Raw genomic sequence first — 23,433 nt, 5'->3', positions numbered from 1 at the left:
CTTTCTTGTCTCTGCAACATCACCTACGTACCAGTCCTCTCTCTTTAACATCTCCAGTCTTGCTTTCTTATATCTGCAAGGGGTACAGCCTTGCTTTCCTCTCTTTGTAACATCTCCAGCCTTGCTTTCTTATCTCTGCAACATATCCAGCCTTCCTTTCTTCCGTCTGAATCATCACCAGCACTGCGTTCCTATCACTGGAGATGCCTTGCTTTCCTGTCTCTGTAACATCTCCAGCCTTGCTTTCCATTTTCTGTAGGCGCTGCAGCCTTGCTTTCCTATCAGTGTAACAAATCCAGCGACGCTTTCCACTCCCTGTTGCATCTCCGGCCTTGATTTCCTATCTCTGTAATATTTCTAGCCTTATATCCTTATCTGTCTAACATCTCCAGCATTGCATTTATATCACTTTAACATTTCCAGCCTTGCTTTCCTCTCTCTGTAAGATTTCAAGTCTTTATTTCTTAGATCTGCAACATCTACGGCCTTGCTTTCCTATCACTTTAACAACGCCAGACTTGTTTTCCTATCCCTGTAATGTCTGAACCCTTGTTATTCTGTCTCTTATAACATCTCCAACCTGGGTTTCCTGTTTCTGTATCGTCTCCAAGCTTGATTTCCATTTTCTCTACCCGCTGCAGTCTTGTTTTCCTCTCAGTGAAAAAAATCCAGCCTCGTTTTCCACTCCCTGTAGCATCTCCAGCCTTACATTCCTATCTCTGTAACATTTCTAGACTTACATCCCGATCTATCTAACATCTCCAGCATTGTATTCATATCACTAAAACATTTCCAGCCTTGCTTTCCTCTCTCTGTAAGATTTCAAGCCTTTGTTTCTTATATCTGTAACATCTTCGGCCTTGCTTTCCTATCTCTTTAACAATGCCAAACTTGCTTTCCTATCTCTGTAATGTTTGCAGCCTTGCTATTCTGTCTCTTTTTAACGTCTCCAGCCTAGCTTTCCTCTCTCAGGAAAATCTCCAGCCTTGTTTTCTTCTTTCTCTAACATCTCAGACATGCATTCCTCTCTCTGTAACGTCTATCTGCTTTCCTATTTCTGCAACATCTCCAGCCTTGCTTTCCTATCTCTGAAACATCGTCAGCCTTGCTTTCCTCTCTCTGAGATATCTCCAGCCTTGTATTCCAATCTCTAGAACCTGTCCAGTATTGCTTTCCTATCACTGAAACATGACCAGCCTTGTTTACCTATCTCAGCAACAACTCCAGCATTGCGTTCCTCACTGAAAAATTTACAGTCTTGCTTTCTTATCTCTGTAACATCTCCAGCCTCGCTTTCCTTTCTCTGCAACACCTCCAGCCTTGCATTTCTAACTGTGTGACATCTCCAGCCTTGTTTTCGCCTCTCTGTTTCATCTCCACCCTTGCTTTTCTATCCCTGCAGCATCCCCCGTCGTGCTTTTCTCTCTCTATAATATCTCCAGCCGAGTTTACGAACTCTATAACATCTCCAAACTTGCTTTCCTATCTCTGTGAAATCTCCAGCCTTGCTTTCATATCTCTATATCATTTCCAGTTTGCTTTCCTATCTCTGTAACATCTCCAGCATTGCGTTCAGATCACTACAACATTTCCAGCCTTTCTTTCTTATTTCTGTAAAATTTCCAGCCTTGCTTCCTTATCTTTGCAACATCACCAGCCTTCCTTTCGCATCTCGGTTACATCACCAGCATTGCATTCGTATCCCGATAACATTTTCAGCCTTGCGTTCCTATCTCTGTAACATCTCCAGCCTTGCTTTCTTATCTTTGCAACGTCTCCAATTTTGCTTTCCTTTCTCTGCAACATCTCCAGACTTGCTTTCCTTTCTCTGTATCATCCCCAGCCATGCTTACCTCACTCCGTAACATCTCTAACCTTGTTTTCCGATATCTGCATCATCTCCAACATTGATTTCCAAACTCTGTGAAATCTCCAGACGTGCTTTCCTATCCCTAGACCCAATCAAACCGTGCCTGCCTATCTCTGTAACATGTCCAGCCTTGTTTCTCTATCTCTAACATCTCCAGCAGTGCGTTCCGATCACTAAAACATTTCCAGCATTGCTTTCGTATCGCTGTAAAATTTACCGCCTTGCTTTCTAATCTCTGTATTATCTCCAGCCTTGCTTTCCTATCGCTGTAACATCTCAAGCCTTGCTTTCCTATCTCTGTAACATCTACAGTCTTGCATTCCTATCTCTGTGTTATCTTCAGCCTTGTATTCCTATCTCTACAGCCTGTCCAGCCTTGCTTTCTTATCTCTGTAACGTGGCCAGCCTTTCTTTCCTATCTCTGTAACATCTCCAGCATTGCATTGCTATCACAATAACATTTTCAGCCCTGCTTTCCTGTCTCTGTAAAATCTCCAGCCTTGCTTCCTTGTTTTTGTAACATCTCCAGCCTTGCTTTACTACCACCGCAACAACCTCAGACTTCCTTTGCTATCCCTGTCATATCTGCAGCCCTGTTTTTCTGTTTCTGTAACATCTTCAGCCTTGCCTTCCTCTCTGTCTCGTCTCCAGCCTTGCTTTCCCATCCCTGCAACATCTCTAAACATGCTTTCCTGTCTCTGTGATATCTCCAGCGTTGTATTCCAATCTCTCGAGCCTGTCCAGCATTGCTTTCCTATCTCTGTAACATGGCCAGGCTTGCTTCCCTATCTCAGCAACATCTCCAGCATTGCGTTCCTATCACTATAATATTTCCATCCTTTCATTCCAAATTCTTAAAAATTTCTAATCTTGCTTTCTTAACTTTGCAACATCTCCAATTTTGCTTTCCTTTCGCTGTAACGTCTCCAGCCTCGCCTTCCTCTCTCTGCAATATCACCAGCCTTCCAGTCCTCTCTCTGGAACATCTCCAGTCTTGATTTCTTATACCTGCAAGAGGTCCAGCCTAGCTTTCCTCTGTAACATCACCAGCCTTGCACCCCTATCTCTGTAACATGTCTTGATTTGCATTACTCTCTCTATAACATCTCCAGCCTTGCATCCTACCTCTGTAAGATTTACAGCCATGGTCTCTTATCTTTGTAACATCTCAACCTTGCTTTCCTCTCTCTGTAACCTCTCCAGCCTTGCTTTCTTCTCTCTGTAACCTATCCAGCCTTGCTTTCCTATCTCTGTGCCATCTACAGCATTGCGCTCTGATCACGATAACATTTCCAGCCTTTCTTTCTTATTTCTGTACAATTTCCAGCCTTGCTTTCTTATCTTTGCAACATCAGCAGCCTTTTTTTCTCTGTAACATCTCCAGCCATGCATTCCTATCACTTTAAAATCTCTAGCCTTGCTTTCCTATCTCTGTAACATTTCCAAACTTGTTTTCCAGTCGCTGTAAACTCTCCAGCCTTGCTTTCCTATCTCTGTAACATCTCCAGCCTTGCTTTCCTATCTCGGTGTCATCTTCAGCCTTGTACTCCTTTCTCTACAACCTGTCCAGTATAGCTTTCCTATTTCTGTAACATGGCCAGGTTTGCTTTCCTATCTCTGTAACATCTCCAGCATTGGGTTTCGATCACTATAATATTTCCAGCCTTTCTTTCTTATTTCTGTAGAAATTCCGTCCTTACTTTTTTGTCTTTGCAACATCACCAGCCTTCCTTTACTATCTCTGTTAGATCGCCAGTATTGCATTAATATGCCGATAACATTTTCAGCCTTGCATTACTTTCTCTGTAACATCTCCAGCCTTGTTTTCTTATCTTTGCAACGTCTCCAATATTGCTTTCCTTTCTCTGTTACATCTGCAGTCATGCTTATCTCTCTCTCTGTATCATCTCTAACCGTGTTTTCCGATATCTCTATCATCGCCATCATTGATTTGCAGTCTCTTTGACTTCTCTAGATGTGCTTTCCTATATCTAGATCCTGTTCAGCCGTGCTTTCCCATCTCTGTAACATGTCCAGCTTTGTTTCTCTATCACTAACATCTCCAGCAGTGCGTTCCTATCACTAGAACATTTCCAGGCATTGCTTTCCTATCCCTGTAAAATTTACAGCCTTGCTTCCTAATCTGTATAATATCTCCAGCCTAGCTTTCCTATCTCTGGAACTCTCAAGCCTTGCTTTCCTATCTCTGTAACATCTCCAGTCTTGCATTCGTATCTCTGGGTTATCTTCAGCCTTGTATTCCTATCTCTACAGCCTGTCCAGCCTTGCTTTCTTATCTCTGTAACGTGGCCAGCCTTGCTTTCCTTTCCCTGTAACATATCCAGCCTTCCATTCCTATCTTTTACAACATCTCCAGCCTTGCATCCCTTTCTCTGTCACATCTCAAGCATTGCATTCCTATCACTATAACATTTCCAACATTGATTCCCCATCTCTGTCGAATTTCCTTGCTTTCCTTGCCTTGCCTTCTTATCTCTGTAGCATCTCCAGCCTTGCTTTCCTACCTCTGAGAAAATTAACAGATTGCTGTCGATTCTCTGCAATATCTCCAGCTTCACTTTCCTCTCCCTGCAACATCTCCAGCCTTGCATTCCTATCGCTGTACCATCTTCTGCTTTCCATCCCTATCTTTGTAACATCTACAGACTTGCATTCCTATCTCTGTTCCATCTTCAGCCTTGCATCTCTATCTTTCAAAATCTCCAGCATTGCATCGCTATCACTTTTGCAGCCTTGCTTTCCTATCTATGTAACATTACCAGCCGTGTTTACTTAATCTCTCACATCGCCAGCCTTGCTTTCTTATATCTGCAACATCTCCAGGCTTACTTTCCATTCTGGAAAGCAAGTCTGGTGATGTTTCACAGAGAGGACTGGAAAGCTGGAGATGTTGCAGAGATGAGAAAGTAAGGCTCGCGATGTTACAGAGAGAGGAAATCAAGGCTGGAGTGGTGACAGAGAGAGGAAGGCAAGGCTTCAGATGTTGCAGAGACTGCAAAGCAAAGCTGGAGATTTTCCGGTGGTAGGAAAGCTTGGCTGGAGATGTTACAAGGACAGGAATGCAAGACTGGAGATGTTACAGACAAAAATGCAGACTGGAAGTTTTACAGAGTAAGGAAAACCATGCTGGAGATGTTACACAGAAAGGAAAGCAAGACGGGCGATGTTACAGAGATACAAAACCAAGGCTGGAGAGATTAGTGAAATAAGAAAACAAGGCTGCAGATGTTACAGAGAGAGGAAAGCACGTCTGGGGATGTTGCAGAGAGTGGAAAGCAAGACTGGAGATGTTACTGAGAGAGGAAAGCAAGGCTGAAGGTCTTCATGATATAAGAAAACAAGGCTCTGGATGATGCAGAGACAGGAAAGCAAAGCTGGGGATGTTATAGGGAAGGGAAAGCAATGTTGGAAATTTTACACAGAAAAGAATGTAAGGCTGGTGATGATATAGAGATAGGAAAGCAAGGCTGGAGTGTCTTCAGAGAGTGGAATGCCAGGCTAGAAATGTTGCAGAGACTGGAAAGCAAGGCGGGATGTGTTACAGAGAGAGGAAAGCAAGGCTGGAGATGCTACAGAGATAAGAAAGCAAGGCTGGAAATGTTACCTAGACAGGAAAGGGAGGCTGGAAATATGACAGAAACAGCAAAGCAAGGCTGGAGATGTTAAAAGAGACAGAAATGCAGGGTTGCTGTTATTACCAGGATAGTAAAGCAAGGCTGGAGTTGTTACAGAGATTGGAAAGCAAGGCTGGAAATGCTACAGAAAAAGGAAAGCAAGGCTGGAAATGTTATCGTGATAGGAATGCAATGCTGGAGATGTAACAGAGATAGGAATGCATTTCTGGAGATGATACAGAGATGTGAAAGCAAGGCTGGAGATATTACAGAGATAGGAATCCAAGGCTGGAGATGTTACAGAGATAGGAATCTAACGCTGGAGATGTTACTGAGATAGGAAAGCAAGGCTGGAGTGGCTACAGAGAGTGGAATGCAAGGCTCGAGATGTTGCAGAGATTGGAAAGCAAGGCTGGACGTGTTACAGAAAAAGGAAGGCAAAGCTGGAGATGCTACAGAGATGAGAAAGCAAGGCTGGATATGTTACAGAGAAAGGAAAGCAAGGGTGGAAATGTTACAAGGCTGCTGATAGTACTAGGATAATAAAGCAAGGCTGGAGTTGTTTCAGACATAGGAAAGCAAGGCTGGAGATGTTAGAGCGATAAGAAAGCAAGGCTGGAAATTTTACAGAAAAAGGAAAGCAAGGCTGGAAATGTGATCGTGATAGGAATGCAATGCTGGAGATGTAACAGAAATAGGAATGCACGGCTGGAGATGAGATATAGAGATATGAAAGCAAAGCTGAAGATGTCACAGAGTTAGGAAAGCATGTTTGGTGATGTTATAGAGTTTGGAAAGCAGGGCTGGAGATGTTACAGAGATAGCAATGCAAGGCTGGAGATGTTACAGAGATAGGGAAACAAGGCCGGCCATGTTCTCGAGAAAAGAAAGCAATGCTGCATAGGTTCCAGACATAGGAATACAAGGCTGGGGATATCACAGAAATAGGAAATCAAGGCTGAAAATGTTACAGAGAGAGGAAACGAAGGCTGAGATGTTCCAAAAATAAGAGAACAATGTTGGAAATTTTACAGAGGTAAGAAAGCAAGACTGTAAATGTTATATTGATAGGAATGCATTTCTAGAGATGTTACAGAGATAGGGATGCAATGCTAGCGATGTTACAGACGGAGGAAAGGAAGGCTGGATATTGTTACACAGATAAGAAAGCAAGGCTGGAGATAGCAATGCAAGGCTGGAGATGTTACAGATCAAGGAAAGCGAGGCTGGAGATGTTATAGAAATAAGAAAGCAAGTCTGTAAAATTTTCAATTTGGAACCCAATGCTGGAGATTTTGCTGAGATAGGTAAGCAGGGCTGGTCATGTTGCAGAGATAGGAAAGCAATTCTGAAGATATTACAGGGATAGAAAAGCAGGTCTGACGTTGTTATAGATATAGGAAAGGAAGACTGGAGAAGTTACAGATATAAGAAATCAAGACTTGAAATCGTACAGAGAGAGGAAAGCAAGGCTGGAAATGTTATAGTGATAGGAATGCAATGCTGGAGATGTTACAGAGATAGGGATGTAAGGCTGGAAATGTTACAGAGATAGGAATGCAAGGCTGGAGATGTTGCAGCGAGTGGAAAACGAGGTTGGATGTGCTACACCGAGAGGAAAGCAAGGCTGTAGCGGGAACAGAAATTGGAAAGCAAGGCTGGAGATGTTACAGAGACAGGAAAGCAAGGCACCTCCAGTGATAGGAACGCAGTGCTGGTGATGTGATAGACAGAGGAAAGGATGGCTGGATATATTGCAGAGATAAGAAAGCAAGACTGGAGATGGTACAGAGAGAGTAAAGCATGGCTAGACCCCTTGCAGATAATCGAAAGCAAGAGTGGAGATGTTACAGAGTGAGAATTGGACGGCTGGAGTTGTTGTAGAGACAAGAAAGCAAGTTTGGAGATGTTACAGAGAGAGGGAAGCAAGGCTAGAGGCATTACAGAGAGAGGAAGACGAGGCTGGAGATGTTACAGAAAAAGGAACGCTAAATTGGAGATGTTGCAAAGTTAAGAAAACATGTTTAGAAATTTTACAGAATTAGGAATGAAAGGATGGAAATGTATTAGTGATAGGAACGCAATGCTGGAGATGTTGCTGAGATAGGAAAGCAAGCCTGGCCATGTTACAGAGATAGGAAAGCAATGCTGGACAGGCTGTAGAGATAGGAATACAAGGCTGGAGATATCACAGAGACAGGAAAGCAAGGGTAGAGATGCTGCAGGGATAGACAGGAAAGCAAGGCTGGACATGTGTCAGCGAGAGGACGGCAAGGCTGAAATGTCAGAAAAGTAAGAAAACAAGGCTGGAGATGTTCCAGAGAGTGGAAGGATAAGCTGGAGATGATACAGAAACAGAAAAGCAGGACTGCAAATATGACAGGGATAGGAAAGGAAGTCTGGAGTTGTTGCAATGATAGACCAGCAAGGCTGGAAAGGTTACAGAGACAAGGAACAAGGCTGGACATTTTACAGAGACGGGAAAGCAAGGCTCCACATGTTATAGTGATAGCAATGCATTGCTGGAGATGTTACAAAGATAGGGATGCAAGTCTGAAGATGGCACAGAGAAGGGATGCAAGGCTGGAGATGTTACAGGGAGAGGAAAGCGAGGCTGGAAATGCTACTGAGATTAGACAGCAAACTGTTTATTATTGCAGAGAGTGGAAAGCAAGGCTGGAGATGTTACAGAGACAAGAAAGCAAGGCTGGAAATTCTACAGAGATGGAGAGTCAAGGCTGGAAACGTTATAGTAACAGGAATGCAATGCTGGCGAAATTACTGAGAAAGGAAAGCAAGGCTGTCCACGTTAAAGAGATAGGAAGGCAAGGCAGGAGATATTACACAGATTCGAAAGAAATGCTGCATATTTTACAGGGATAGGAAAGCAATGCTGGAAATGTTATTGTGAGAGGAATGCAATTCTGGCCATGTTACAGATATACGAAAGCAAGGCTTGAGTGGTTACAGAGAGATTCTGGATTAGTGGTGCTGGAAGAGCACAACAGTTCAGGCAGCATCCAAGTAGCTTCGAAATCGACGTTTCAGGCAAAAACACTTCATCAGGAATAAAGGCAGTGAGCCTGAAGCGTGGGGAGATAAGCTAGAGGAGGGTGGGGGTGGGGAGAAAGTAGCATAGAGTACAATGGGTGAGTGGGGGAGGGGAGGAAGGAGATAGGTCAGGGAGGAGAGGGTGAAGTGGATAGGTGGGAAAGGAGATAGGCCGGTAGGGCAAGTCTGGACAAGTCATGGGGACAGTGCTGAGCTGGAAGTTTGTAACGAGGGTGAGGTGGGGGAAGGGGAAATGAGAAAACTGTTGAAGTCCACATTGATGCCCTGGGGTTGAAGTGTTCCGAGGCGGAAGATGAGGCGTTCTTTCTCCAGGCGTCAGGTGGTGAGGGAGCGGTGGTGAAGGAGGCACAGGACCTCCATGTCCTCAGCAGAGTGGGAGGGGGAGTTGAAATGTTGGGCCACGAGGCGGTGTGGTTGATTGGTGCGGGTGTCGCGGAGATGTTCCCTAAAGCGCTCTGCTAGGAGGCGCCCAGTCTCCACAATGTAGAGGAGACCGCATCGGGAAAAACGGATACAATAAATGATATCGGTGCATGTGCAAGTAAAACTTTGACTGATGTGGAAGGCTGCTTTAGGGCCTTGGATAGAGGTGAGGGAGGAGGTGTGGGCGCAGGTTTTTCAGTTCCTGCGGTGGCAGGGGAAAGTGCCAGGATTAGAGGGTTGGTTGGAGGGGGGCGTGGACCTGACCAGGTAGTCATGGAGGGATCTGTCTTTGCGGAAGGCGGAAAGGATTGGGGAGGGAAATATATCCCTGGTGGTGGGGTCTGTTTGGAGGTGGCGGAAAGGTCGACGGATGCTTTGGTTTATGCGAAGGTTGGTAGGGTGGAAGGTGAGCACCAGAGGGATTCAGTCCTTGTTACGGTTGGAGGGGTGGTGTCTGAGGGCAGAGGTGTGGGATGTGGACAAGATGCGTAGGAGGGCATCTTTACCATGTGGGAAGGGAAATTGCAGTCTTTAAAGAAGGAGGCCATCTGGTGTGTTCTGTGGTGGAACTGGTCCTCCTGGGAGCAGATCCGGCGGAAGAATTGGGAATACAGGATGGCATTTTTGCAAGAGGTAGGATGAGAAGAGGTGTAATCCAGGTAGCTGTGGGAGTCGGTGGGTTTGTAAAAAATGTCAGTGTCAAGTCGGTCATCATTAATGGAGATGGAGAGGTCCAGGAAGGGGAGGGGAGTGTCAGAAATGTTCCAGCTCAATTTAAGCTCAGGGTGGAACATGGTGAAGTTGATGAATTGCTCAACCTCCTCGCGGGAGCACGATGTGGCGCCAATGCAGTCATCAATTTAGCGGTGGAAGAGATGGGGAGTGATGCCGGTGTAATTACGGAAGATCAACTCCTCTACGTAGCCAACAAAGAGACAGGCATATCTGGGGTCCATACGTGTGCCCATGGCTACCACTTTAGTCTGGAGGAAGTGGGAGGATTCAAAGGCGAAGTTATTAAGGGTGAGGTCCAGTTCGGCCAAACGAATGAGAGTGTTGGTGGAAGGGTACTGTTGGGGAAGTCTGGACAGGAAACAACGGAGGGCTTGGAGGCCCTGGTCATGGCGGACGGAGGTGTAGAGGGATTGGATATCCATGGTGAAGACGAGGTGTTGGGGGCCAGGGAAACGGAAGTCTTGGAGGAGGTGGAGGGCGTGGGTGGTGTCTCGAACATTTGTGGTGAGTTCCTGGACTAGGGGGGATGGGACAGTGTCGAGGTAGGTAGAGCTGAGTTCAGTGGGGCAGGAGCATGCTGAGACAATGGGTCAGCGAGGGTGGTCAGGCTTGTGGATCTTGGGAAGGAGGTAGAACCGGGCATTGTGGGGTTCCCGGAATATGAGGTTGGAAGCTGTGGGTGGGAGATCTCCTGAGGTGATGAGGTTCTGTATGGTCTGCGAGATGATGGTTTGGTGATGGGGGGTGGGGTCATGGTCGAGGGGGCAGTAGGAAGAGGTGTCCTCGAGTTGACGTTTGGCTTCAGCGGTGTAGAGGTCAGTGCGCCAGACTACCACTGCACCGCTTTATCCGCTGGCTTGATGGTAAGGTTGGGATTGGAGCAGAGGGATTGGAGGGCTAGGCGTTGTGAGGGTGAGAGGTTGGAGTGGGGGAGGGGGTTAGACAGGTTGAGGCAGTTAATGTCCCGGTGGCAGTTGGAAATAAAAAGGTCGAGGGCAGGTAATAGGCCAGCACGGGGTGTCCAGGTGGATGCAGTGTGTTGGAGCTGGGCGAAGGGGTCCTCAGAAGGTGGTCGGAATTCCTGATTGTAAAAGTAAGCTCAGAGGCGGAGGCGACGGCAGAATTGTTCGACGTCACAGCATGTATTAAATTCATTGATGCGTGGGCGGAGGGGGATGAAGGTGAGTCCTTTGCTGAGTACTGATCGTTCGTCCTCAGTGAGGGAGAAGTCTGGGGGGATGGTGAAAACTCGGCAGGGTAGGAGCTGGGATCTAGTGTGGGTGTCAAGCTGGGAGTGGGAGCGGAACCTCTAACTGGAGTAGGTGTGATGGTGGGGGAATGGGGGTGGAGTCATGAGCAGGGGTAATGTTCCCCTCAGGGTTCTGGGGGTGGGGATATTGACAGTGGGGTCTGTGGGGGGGCATGTCAGCAGAATGCAGGTGAGTGGCGCTGGTTGGGGCGGAATTGGTGGTGACCACGGCAGTAGGGGTGGCTCAAGTCACTGAGCATGGCATCAGCGATGATGTGAAGGGCAGAAGTGATGTCAGGTGTGATGCATGAGTAATTGTGAGGGGTGGAGGTGGTTGTGGGAGTTGCTATGATGGGGGCGGGAGTGACATCACCAATCAGCGTGGTGGTGGTAGCTACATCAGCCGCATGGCTAATGGTGGAATAGGTCCCGAGGCCAGGGGAATATTCTGGAATGTTTGAGGAGCTCTGGTTATGGAGGTGGGTGGATAAAGGATTTTTTATTCTTACAGTTTTCGATGCGTGAGATGGAATTGAAATACTGTTTGTTGAGAGTATGAATTCTCCTGTCTGGAATGTTTGAGGAGCGCGGGTTATGGAGGTGGGAGGATACCTCTTGCAAAAATGCCATCCCGTATTCCCAATTCCTCCGCATCCGCCGGATCTGCTCCCAGGAGGATCGGTTCCACCACAGAACACACCAGATGGCCTCCTTTTTTAAAGACCGCAATTTCCCTTCACACGTGGTTAAAGATGCCCTCCAACGCATCTCGTCAACATCCCGCACCTCCGCCCTCAGACCCCACCCCTCCAACGGTAACAAGGACAGAATCCCTCTGGTGCTCACCTTCCACCCTACCAACCTTCGCATAAACCAAATCATCCGCCGACCATTCCGCCACATCCAAACAGACCCCACCACCAGTGATATATTTCCCTCCCCACCCCTTTCCGCCTTCAGCAAAGACTGTTCCCTCCGTGACTACCTGGTCAGGTCCCCGCCCCCCTACAACCAACCCTCCAATCCTGGCACTTTCCCCTGCCACCGCAGGAACTGTAAAACCTGCGCCCACACCTCTTCCCTCACCTCTATCCAAGGCCCTAAAGGAGCATTCCACGTCATTCAAAGTTTTACTTGCACATAAACTAATATCATTTATTGTATCCGTTGCTCCCGATGCGATCTCCTCTACAGTGGGGAGACTGGGCGCCTCCTAGCAGAGCGCTTTAGGGAGCATCTCCGCGATACCCGCACCAATCAACCACACCGCCTCGTGGCCCAATATTTCAACTCCCCCTCCCACTCTGCCGAGGGCATGGAGGTCCTGGGCCTCCTTCACTGCCGCTCCCTCACCACCAGACGCCTGGAGGAAGAACGCCTCATCTTCCGCCTCGGAACACATCAACCCCAGGGCATCAATGTGCTTTTCAACAGTTTTCTCATTTCCCCTTTCCCTACATCACCCGAGTTCCAAACCTCCAGCTCAGCACTGTCCCCATGACTTGTCCGGACTTGTCTTACCTGCATATCTCCTTTTCCACCTATCCACTCCACCTTCTCCTCCCTCACCTATCACCTTCCTCCCCTCCCCCACTCACCCATTGTACTCTATGCTACTTTCTCCCCACCCCCACCCTCCTCTAGCTTATCTCTCCACGCTTCAGGCTCACTGCCTTTATTCCTGATGAAGGTCTTTTGCCCAAAACGTCGATTTCGAAGCTACTTGGATGCTGCCTGAATTTTTGTGCTCTTCCAGCACCACTAATCCAGAATCTGCTTCCAGCATCTGCAGTCATTGTTTTTACCTGGTTACAGTGAGAGGAAAGCAAGGCTGGGATATTACAATGTTAAGAGAGCAAGGCTGGAAGTTTTACAGAGGTAGGAAAGCAAGGCTAGAAACGTTATAGTAAGAGTAATGCAATTCTGGACATGTTACAGAGATTGGGATGAAAGGCTGGTGATGTTACAGAGATAGGAAAGCAAGGCTGGAGATATTACAGATATAGAAAAGCAATTCTGGAAAAAATTACAGAGATAGGAAAGCAAAGTTGGAAAAGTTATTGTGTTCCGAATGCAATGCTAGAGACGTTACAGACACAGGAAAGCAAGGCATCACCAATGATAGGAACGCAGTGCTGGCAATACTGCAGAATGTGGAATGGAAGGCTGGATATGTTGCAGAGAAAAGAAAACAAGGGTGGAGATCAAAAAGAGAGAGGAAATTAATGCTTGACATTCTCGAGGGATAGGAAAGCATATCTACAGATGTCACCGAGATAGGAAAGCATGGTTCAATATTATACATAGATTGGAAAGCAAGGCTGGAGATGTTACACAGATCGGACAGGCAGGCTGGTGATGTTTCAGATAAGGAAGCAAAATTGGAGACGTTACAGAGAGACCTAAGCAAGGCTGGAGATGTCATAGAGGAAATAAAGCAAGGCTGGAGATATTACAGAGAAAGGGAAGCAAAATTGGAGTTGCAAGGATACGAATGCAATGCTGGAAATTTGATCGGAATCGGAAAGAAAGGCTGGACATGTTGTAGTGAGAGGAACGCAATACCACAGATGATACAGAGAGAGTGAAGCTAGGCTGGAAATTTGATCGGGAAAGGAAAGGAAGGCTGGACATGTTCTAGAGAAAGGAATGCAAGGCTAAAGATATCACAGACGTAGGGAAGCAAGGCTGAAGATGGTGCAGAGATAGTAAAGCAAATTTGGAGATGTTACAGAAAGCGGAATGCAAGGCTGGAGATGTTACAGAAACAGGAAAGCAAGGCTGGAGATGTTAAAATAAAGATAAAAGGAAGGCTGCAGACATTATAGTGATAGGAAAGCAAGGCTGGAGCTGTTACAGAGATAAGAAAGCTGGGGTGCCAATTTTACAGTGATAGGAAAGCAAGGCGGGAAAGGTAATAATGATAGGATTGCAATGCTGGAGATGCTAATGAGGTTGGGATACAGGGCTGGAGATGTTACAGACATGGGAAGGCAAGGCTGGCTATGTTGCAGCGATAGGAAAGCAAGGCTGGAGTAGGTACAGAGACTGAAATCAAGGATGGAGACGTTACAGAGATACGCAAGCAAGGTTGCAAATTTTACAGAGATTGGAAAGCAAGGCTGGAAATATAGTGATAGGAACGCACTGCAGGAGATATTAGAGACAGAAATACTTGCCTCGAGATGTTACAGAGATAGGAAAGCAAGGCTGGACAGGCTCTAGGGATAGGAAAACACATCTACAGATGTCACTGAGAGAGGAAAGCATGGTTCGATATGATACATAGATCGGAAAGCAAGGCTGGAGATGTTCCAGAGAGAGGACAGGAAGGCTAGTGATGTTTCAGAGATACGAAAGCAACATTGGAGATGTTAGAGAGAGTGCTAAGCAAGGCTGGAGATGTCACAGAGGAAATAAAGCATGGCTGGAGATGTTGCAGAGAAAGGAAAGCAAAATTGGAGATGCAGCAAGGATAAAAAAGCAAGGCTGGAAATTAGGCGAGAATAGGAAAGGAAGGCTGGAAATATTATAGTGAGAGGAACTAAATGCCGGAGATGTTACAGAGAGAGTGAAGCGAGGCTGGCCATGTTACATAGACAGGAAAGCAAGGCTGGACAGGCTCCAGAGATAGGAATGGAAGGCTGAAGATATCACAGAGGTAGGTAAGCAACGCTGGAGATATTGCAGAGATAGGAATGCAAGGTTGGAGAGGTAACAGAGAGAGGAAAGCAAGATTGCAGATTCTACAGAAATAGGAAAGCAAGGATGGAGATGTTAATAGAGAGATTAAAGCAAGGCTGCAGATGTTACAGTGATAGGAAATCAAGGCTGGACATGTTACAGATATAAGAAAGCAAGGCTGGCAATTTTGCAGAGATAGAAAAACAAGGCTGGAAATGTAATAATGATAGAAACACAATGCTGGAGATGTTTCAGAGATTGGGATGCACGGCTGGAGATGATACAGAGATAGAAATGCAAGGCTGGAGATGTTGAATAGGTATGAAAACAAGGCTGCAGATGTTACAGAGAGAGGAAACATGGCTGGAGATGTTGCAGAGATAACATCGCAAAACTGGAAATTTACAGAGATAGGAAAGCAAAGCTCGAAATGTTACAGTGTTAGGAACGCAATGCTGGTGATGTTTCAGAGACAGGAAAGCAAGGTATCAGTTTTGACAGGAACGCAATGCTGACGATGTTGCAGACTGAGGAAAGGAAGGCTGAATATGTTACAGAGTAAAGAAAGCAAATCTGGAGGTGTTAAAAAGAGAGGGAAACAATGCTGGCGATGTTACAGGGAAAGGAGACCAAGGCTGGAGATGTTACAGAGATCGGACAACATGGTTGGAGATGTTACAGAGAAAAGTGAGCTCGACTGGAGATGTTGCAGATATAAGAAAGCAAGTCAGTACATATTGCAGAGAAAGGAAAGCAAAGCTGGCGCCGTTACAGAGATACGAAAGCAAGGCTGTAAATTTTACAGAGATTGTAAAACAAGGCTGGAAATGTTATAGTGGTAGGAATGCACTGCTGGAGATGTTAGAGACAGAAATACTGGGCTGTATATGTTACATAGATAGGAAAGCAAGGCTGGACAGGCTCTTGGGATAGGAAAGCACATCCAGAGATGTCACCAAGAGTGTAAAGCATGGTTCGATATGATACATAGATCGGAAAGCAAGGCTGGAGATGTTCCAGAGAGAGGACAGGAAGGCTGGTGATGTTTCAGAGATAAGGAAGCAAGGTTGGAGGTGCCACAGATATGAGAAACGAAGCTCACCCACTTCAAAAATGTCAGTCCGAGACAAGATCTGAAGCAATCAGAATGTTTATTATCCGCTTGCAAGCGCTTTGCATGAAATAGACACCCAGAGTTGAGCAAGTACGTATCTTATATCGGATTCACTACTCTAAACCCGGTGCCCATTACTATTGTTTATCCCTTGCCTTATTCGTCCTTGTGCACAACAAAGTACACGTTTTACTTGGCCATTTGACCTCATCATACTGTTGTCCATTGTGGGGAATATCCTCCTTTACTACTATCTATTTCCCCCACGTGTGACATTTCCACCCTTTCCCCAACCATATTGATCCTTATGACCTTTTAATTGTGGTTTGTTTTTTTGTTTTTGCAGAATTGGGAAACAGATGCTTATAACTACTGCTTGTACAAGCAAATCTGGCTTAACCTACATCGTCACAGCACCTTATCTCGTTGTCTATAACATCTACCATTGATTGCAGGCACATTTCATTTTTGTATACACATTTTAACTAATGCAAAAACAATTATATATTTCCTTCACATTAGTTTTCATTCTTGTTGCCTCAGGTCTTGGTTGAAACAATTACACACTGGTGTGAATGCATTTACCTTGCGTAAGTAATTATGATTGCAGAAGTAACACTACTTTACCTATATCCCACAATTTCACCCTTTTTCTTTAATTACTATTAATTTTCTTCTGCATTTTTCTTTTAATCATCGCTCCCAAAATTCGCAAGCATCATTCCGGAGATTTTATCCATCTTGGTCTCACTCATCCCCTCATCTTTTAATCGATAAAGTTCCTCTGCCTGATTCCGTTTTAGGGGCATCTGTTTCATTAAGTCTGTCTCAATCAGTCTTTGGGTGAACCCTTGTATACAGTGTATCATACAGCAGCCAATGTCTAACAATACCCCGGCGACTACTATCAGGGAAGTAAGGATGGAAACCACCACCCCCTTCTATTTTCCAAACCATGATTCAAGCCATCCCGTGAGAGATGTGTCTACTACTGAATTCTCAGCCCCTTCCTCTGATAACTTAGTCAATTCCCTAGAAGCCTGAGTAATTGATCCGTCAGGCGCAGTGTTATCAGGAATAAAGGTACAATAGGTTCCTCATAAAATTACACACACACACACACACACACACACCCTTTTCCCGCTAAAATCAGGTCAAGGGCCATTCTGTTTTCCCAAACCATTCTATTTGTCGCATCAAGCTGTTCTGATATTCCTTTAACTACATATTTTGTATTATTTATAAATCGCTGTTGATATAGAAAACGTAATTTATCCAACCTACATTTTTATTAATTGTTACCCACCAAAAGAGAGCTCACTCAAAGCTTCTGCAATCTGGTTACGAGCCTTGGTCTCATCAGGTCCCTCCCTACAGACTCCTACAGAATCGATATAAATCCTGCCATCAAAAGGAGTGTCCAACAGTGATCTCTTACTCCTTCCCTTTTCCCTACTATCTTTTCCTTCGCAACTGCCAGGGTAAATGGATTTGCCAATTGTACAATTGCAAATATCTCTCTCCAATCCAGAGATCGGGTGGGTCTCAATATTTTGCCTCCACAGTACCACCATATCTGGGAATATTTAGTGCTGAGTAGTTCCCCCCCTTGTCTGTTTTGGTAACATACTTAATCTCTGTACATAATTACAGCTCCCCCAAATCTCTAGACCGATTTGTATCTCGTCTATGCACACACAACGTGTGATTTCCAACTCCGGCTGAAAACGTAGGAGGGCTTTTGAATCTTTCTTCTCCAAGGGAGCGAACATCAGAGATAGGGAGGTACAGTTCCTATCATTCCACGCAGTCTCATCCTCGTACAGGGCTATCATACGTTTCATGCCCTTCCTGTCTCCCTTCCACACTAGTGGAAAGTGAACCCCCTGGGCCACTGGCCTACTGGAGGCACATGCATAGCAATTGCTCTTGTTCAGACTTTTCACAGTATACTTTGCCCATTCAACCCAGGCATGTGCATCCCCATACCCAGATTCTATTTCGATGGTTTGTTTTAAGTCCTTTATCTCTATAATTTTTACTACTTTAAGATCATCCGGAGGGGTGAAAGGTTTAACCTTATTATCCAGTAGTTCTGCTCGTTTTCCCTTTCCTACACTAATTCGAAAACAACAGCCCGAGAAATCATTCCCGTTTGTTTTCATTCCTATCCCAAATGTTTTATTTATTTGTACCTGATAGGTGCCGCACCTACCTCTCGCGCCCCGCCCCCTCCACCCCCAGGATTGATTCATGCCATGTTGTTTTCTTTATCGTTAGATATAATGGGTTACACTTTTTATCGGGGCAATCACGAGCTGGTCGGAAGGCGTCGGAAGGCCGGTGTACTGTGACGAGACCATTATACCAAGTACCTTCCCCAAGGCCATCCCCATAGGACTTAAGATGTATCTCTGAGCTGCAGTACTGTCTCTGATTATCTACATCCCCACAATTTACGAAGCTGCATGCATCAGCTTCTAACACTTGTGGATTATCCGACTCAGGAACCGTTAATAACAAGTATGAAAATGATATTTGACAACACTCCAAAACTAAGAGGGTGAGCATCATACCGCTAAGCATGCCCAGTATTCTAAATCTCGTGGTGAAGCACGAAAAGACTTAATATACAATCCTACGGAAATCATCCCTCGCTCGCTTCGCCATTGTATAATCAGTCACTCAAAGTCTCTTTAGCCTGAGTTTCAGTGGGTCTTGCGTTGATTCGGCTGTCCAGACTTCTTCCTCGACTCGAGATTCCACTGGCCCTTTGATCCGAATGAAGTGAGTTCAGCCTTTCTCCGCCGTCCTTATTGCCGTTTCGGTCATATGGTCCTCCCCAGTCCGGCTGCAATTTAGTCTCTGTCCATGATTTTACTAAGACCCAATCTCACGGACGGATATGATGAATGGTGAATTCAAGGGGCGGAGTCTGTGCGAATAAACCCTGTTTCCTGAGGAAAGAAATAGTAGGATAAGCCCAGTATGTACTTCTTTAAGAAAAAGCCTTTAATTTCGGGAATTGGCAATTCTCCGTTCGTACCCAGATAAGGTAATCCAAATAGGGGGATAGTCCCAAATCTTTCCTTGGGGCTGTTCGTACTCGCAGGAGAGCTATAGGTAAACATTTGGTCAAAGAGAGTCTGGTTTCTATTATCAATTTAAAGAGCTGTCGTTTGAGTGTTTGGTTCATTCTCAAAACCCTTCCTGATAATGGCAGATGCCATGGAGTATGGAACTCCCAGGAAATTCCCAACCCTTTCATTATCCCCTGTAATACATTAGAGGTAAAATGAGTTCCTTGGTTGGAACCTATACGTTTCACTTGCCCATATCGTGGAATTATGCGCTCTAATATTATTTTAGACACCCCACTCACAGTGGCGGTAGCTGGGAGGTATGCCTCAACCGAACTAGATAGATGATCTACTATGACCAGCATATATTTTAGTCTTTGTACTCTGCGTAGTTCAGTAAAATCTTCTTGCATACTCTTGAAACGTCTCAATCCCGTGTTTTTTCCTCTCGGGCTCTGTTTTCTCTAAACTTTCTTATTTACCTTTATGCATATTATTCATCCCTCACATATATGCTCAGCAATTGTATAAAGACCTTTCCATCCATATTCCCTCAGAACTAAAAGACACATTGTTTGTACTCCCCAATGGCTGCCATAATTCTTGCATCATCATTTTGTTCAGCATTTCCCTTCCATCAGGAACATTGAATGCCCGTCTGCTGTCTATGCAGCCCCTAACTCGTTCAAATATCTTTCCTCTCTTTCAGTAAATTTAGGAGCTTCCCGAGGATCGGGACAGTAGGTATTAGGGAATGAATCACCACTCCTTGTGGATCCAGGTCTGCTTCCTTAGCCACTTCATCGGCTAATCTATTCCCCCTAACTTCTGGTTCATTTCCTTTCTGATGACCATTTACATGCACTACCACTATTTCTCAGGGGAGTAATAGGGACTCAAAGACCCGTTTAATCAACTCCTCGTGTGCTAATTCCTTCCCCCGGCTATTGAACAATCGTCTGTCCTGCCATATCTTTCCGAAAGTGTGCACAACACCAAATGCATATTTACAGTTAATGTATACCATTCCCTCTTTATTTTCTAACGCCCTCAGTGCTCTTCCCAATGCATAAAGTCGCAGGTCCGAGCTGAACACTCATTCGGCAACGTTCCTGCCTCTACCACACTACATTTCGTCCCGTCTACAACTGCATACCCATTATGTCTTTTCCCTTCAGTCACATGGGAAGATCCGTCTATAAAAAGTCAGGCTCCTGCATGAAGTGGAACATCTCTCAGGTCCATGCGGACCTTAGTTTGGTATTCTATAATGTCAAGGCAATTGGATTCTGAGGAGAGTCTCCTTCCCCTTTCCAAAGAAAGGCAGCTGGATTTAAACAATTGTCCGTGACCAACACTAGATCATCCTTTTCTGTTAATATCGCCTCATATTTCAAAACCCGCGAGTCTGTCAACTATCGCCCAGCTTTTTGGTTTAGGATCGTTCTCACTTGGTGTGGGGTGCTTCCTGCTTTCCTCCACCAACAGTGCAGTGGCAGCCAAAGCCTGCACACACTCAAGCTACTGGGATACTGGATCCAATAGCTTCGAAAGATACGCTACTGGCTATTTCATTCCTCCCCACCTCTGAGTTAATACTCCCAAAGCCGCTCCCTTATCTATGGTAGCAAAGAGCTGGAAAGGTTCATCAAGAGAAGGTAAGGCTACCATGGGGGCATGGATCAAATATCTTTCGAATACTTAAATAGTTATTTTTACTCTTCTTCCCAACTCAGACACTTTGGTTCCTCCTCTAATAGTTTGAGATATAATTTATTTGTCTTTTGAGCATATGAATCAATCCACAATCTGCAATATCCCATTAAACCCCCAAAAGTACCTAATTCCCGTTTATTCCTGGGCAGCGGAATTCCCACTATTGCCTCTATCCGTTCCGGATGGTCTTCCGCTTTTCCTCACTAACTAAATGTCCCAAGCATTTCAATTCTCGCTCCACATATTGTATTTTGCTTTTAGATACTCGCAGTCCCTGCTGTCCCAGGAAATTCAATACTTTCTTAGTGGCTTCTACTACTCTTTCACTTCGCTTTCCTGTTACGAAGAGGTCGTCTACATATTGCAGCAGTTCCCTTGGGGTTACTAAATTTCTCCATATTTGTTCTAACATCTGTCCAAATAAATTCGGGGATTCCATAAACCCCTGGGGGAGCACGGTCCACCGGTATTGCTGTCTCCATCCTGTCTTGGGATCTTCCTATTCAAAGGCAAAAAATTTCCAACTTTCCTCCACTAAGGGACAATCCCAAGAGACATCATTTAATTCTGTCACATTAAACCATTTGTGGTCATGAGGGATCTAACTTAATAACGGATAGGGATTTGGCACCATTGGGTGCCTGACCTGTTCTATTCGATTCAATATTCTCAAATCCTGCGCCAATCGATAGGTTCCATCGGATTTACGCACTGGTAGAATTAGGATATTATAAGGAGACATACATGTCTCCAACAGTCCATCTCTAGCACCTTAATTACTGGCTGCAGTCCTCGTTTACCTTCTATGGAAATGGTGAGATTGTCGCTAATAAACAAGGTGCCCTTTCCTTTTTAAACTTATTTCTAGGGGACGGATTTGTAGTTTTCCACGATTCCCTTCTCTAGCCCATTCAATAGGGTCTATCTATCTCTCCACATCCTCAGTCAACATGGTCAATCTTACAACTAATTCTTTTTCCTGAATGCCAATCTCCAATCCAAAGAGTATAATTAAATCTCTCCCTAATAAGTTACTTCCTATATCAGGGATATACAACAGTTCCCCTGTGACTCTATCCTTCGGACGTTCTATCATCATAGGTTCAAATACTGGAACAGTAAATCCTTCCCCTTTTACCCCCGAAGCAGTAATTGACTGTGTCAACATTCCTACTTTCTTTGGTTTGAAATTCAGCGATGACCGTGCTGCCCCCGGATCTACGAGGAAGATTACCTCTTCCCTACAGGGTCCCACCTTCAGGTTTATCAAGGGTTCCTGGTGGGCCCCCGAGGGCAGGAACCCCTGACACCTCTATTCTTCGGCAAAATGCATAAGAGGAATTGCCCTTTCTTCCCTGTTTCGATCAGGACTTTCCCGCTTAAAACACCTGAGTTTCTGCAATAACAGCATCCTGCCTGTGGAGACTTCCATCTCTGCCCCTGTCGTCCAAACCCTCTATCAAATGCTCCCCATTGTCCTCTCCCTCTCCCTCTCTGTCCTACATGCTGCTACCTACCGCTCCAGTTTCTCACTATTGGTTCTATTCTTTTCTTAACTACCTCATCAACTGTAGCTACCATCATTTTGGCCTTCTGTTTTTGTCTTTCATCCTCTCTCTTTGCAAACACTTTCTGTGCCTCTCTTAACAATTCATCTAATTGTGTTTCATTCCTCCCTTCTATCTTCAGTATCTTTCTCTGTGTCTGGCCATGCTTTTGTCACAAAATGTAATTTCAAAAGACCTTGTGCCACTGGGTCCTCAGGATTCATTCCTGAGTATTTCCGCATTGAATCTCTTCATCTTTGCAAGAAAGCTGAGGGTGTCTCATCTTTCTCCTGTCTAACTTCAAAGGCTTTATTAAAATTTTGCGACTTCGGAACTGCCTCTCTTATTCCTTTTAGAATCAGGTCTTTCAATTCCATTATTTCTTCTCTATGCTCCGGGTTTTGATTTTCCCACTGGGTGTCACTGAGGGGAAACTCCGTCTCTCCCTGTCCAGTATCCTCATCCCCAATGGGAAGGTCCCTATCCCATATTTTAATGGCTGCTCCTGGTATAAATCCCCTTTCTTCCCCAGTAAATAGTACATTCAAAATAGACATTAACTCAGTCCACATATACAGACTGGGCCCCAAGAATTGATCAATTTGTTCAGATAGCCCGACCGGATCCTCAACCAGGACCTTCATCTCCTTTTTAAATGTTCTGACCTCCCCACTGGTGAAGGGCCACTTACAAACCCAATCTCTTTGTCCCGTATTGGTACCTCCCGAAGGGGATAACTCTTTCTGTTCTTCCCCTTTTTTTGTTTTTGTTTTTCCCCCTTAGGCTTTTGTTTAGATACTCCAGAGGCGTCCTCTACGTCTACTTTATCTTCCCTTCCTTTTGTTGCGCATTGATGGTCGGGAATAACAACATCCCCGTCCACCGCCTCTTCGTTCTCCTCTTGTGGGTCATACGTTCCCTGTCCCTATCTGTCTGTCTGTCTCTCCTCCTCCCCCTTTTTCACCCAATATGATTTTATGGTACGGAGGGTGGGAGTGCCATCAGGCAAAACGATCCCAGGGACTAGGTGGGGCAGAGGGGGAATCCTTTGTATTTACTACCATCATTCCCAAACTACCCTTCCAACAGGACACATAGTCCACCTCTTCTTGACTAAAAGGTTGTTTTTCATTGACATACATACCTAAATACTGACATGCCCAATCCCCATCCGAATCATACTTTGGCCGGAAGACAGCTGGATGAATGATTGGTTCTTTGGTCCATACTAAACAACAGTATTTAATCATTATCTTTTTATCTTTTTCCCTTTCACAAGTGTTACTTGTCCATTCCCTCAACATCCTC

The sequence above is a fragment of the Chiloscyllium punctatum genome, chromosome 16 (genome assembly GCF_047496795.1).
Source record: "Chiloscyllium punctatum isolate Juve2018m chromosome 16, sChiPun1.3, whole genome shotgun sequence".
NCBI lineage: Eukaryota > Metazoa > Chordata > Chondrichthyes > Orectolobiformes > Hemiscylliidae > Chiloscyllium > Chiloscyllium punctatum.
Note: the sequence above shows the minus strand (reverse complement) of the source record.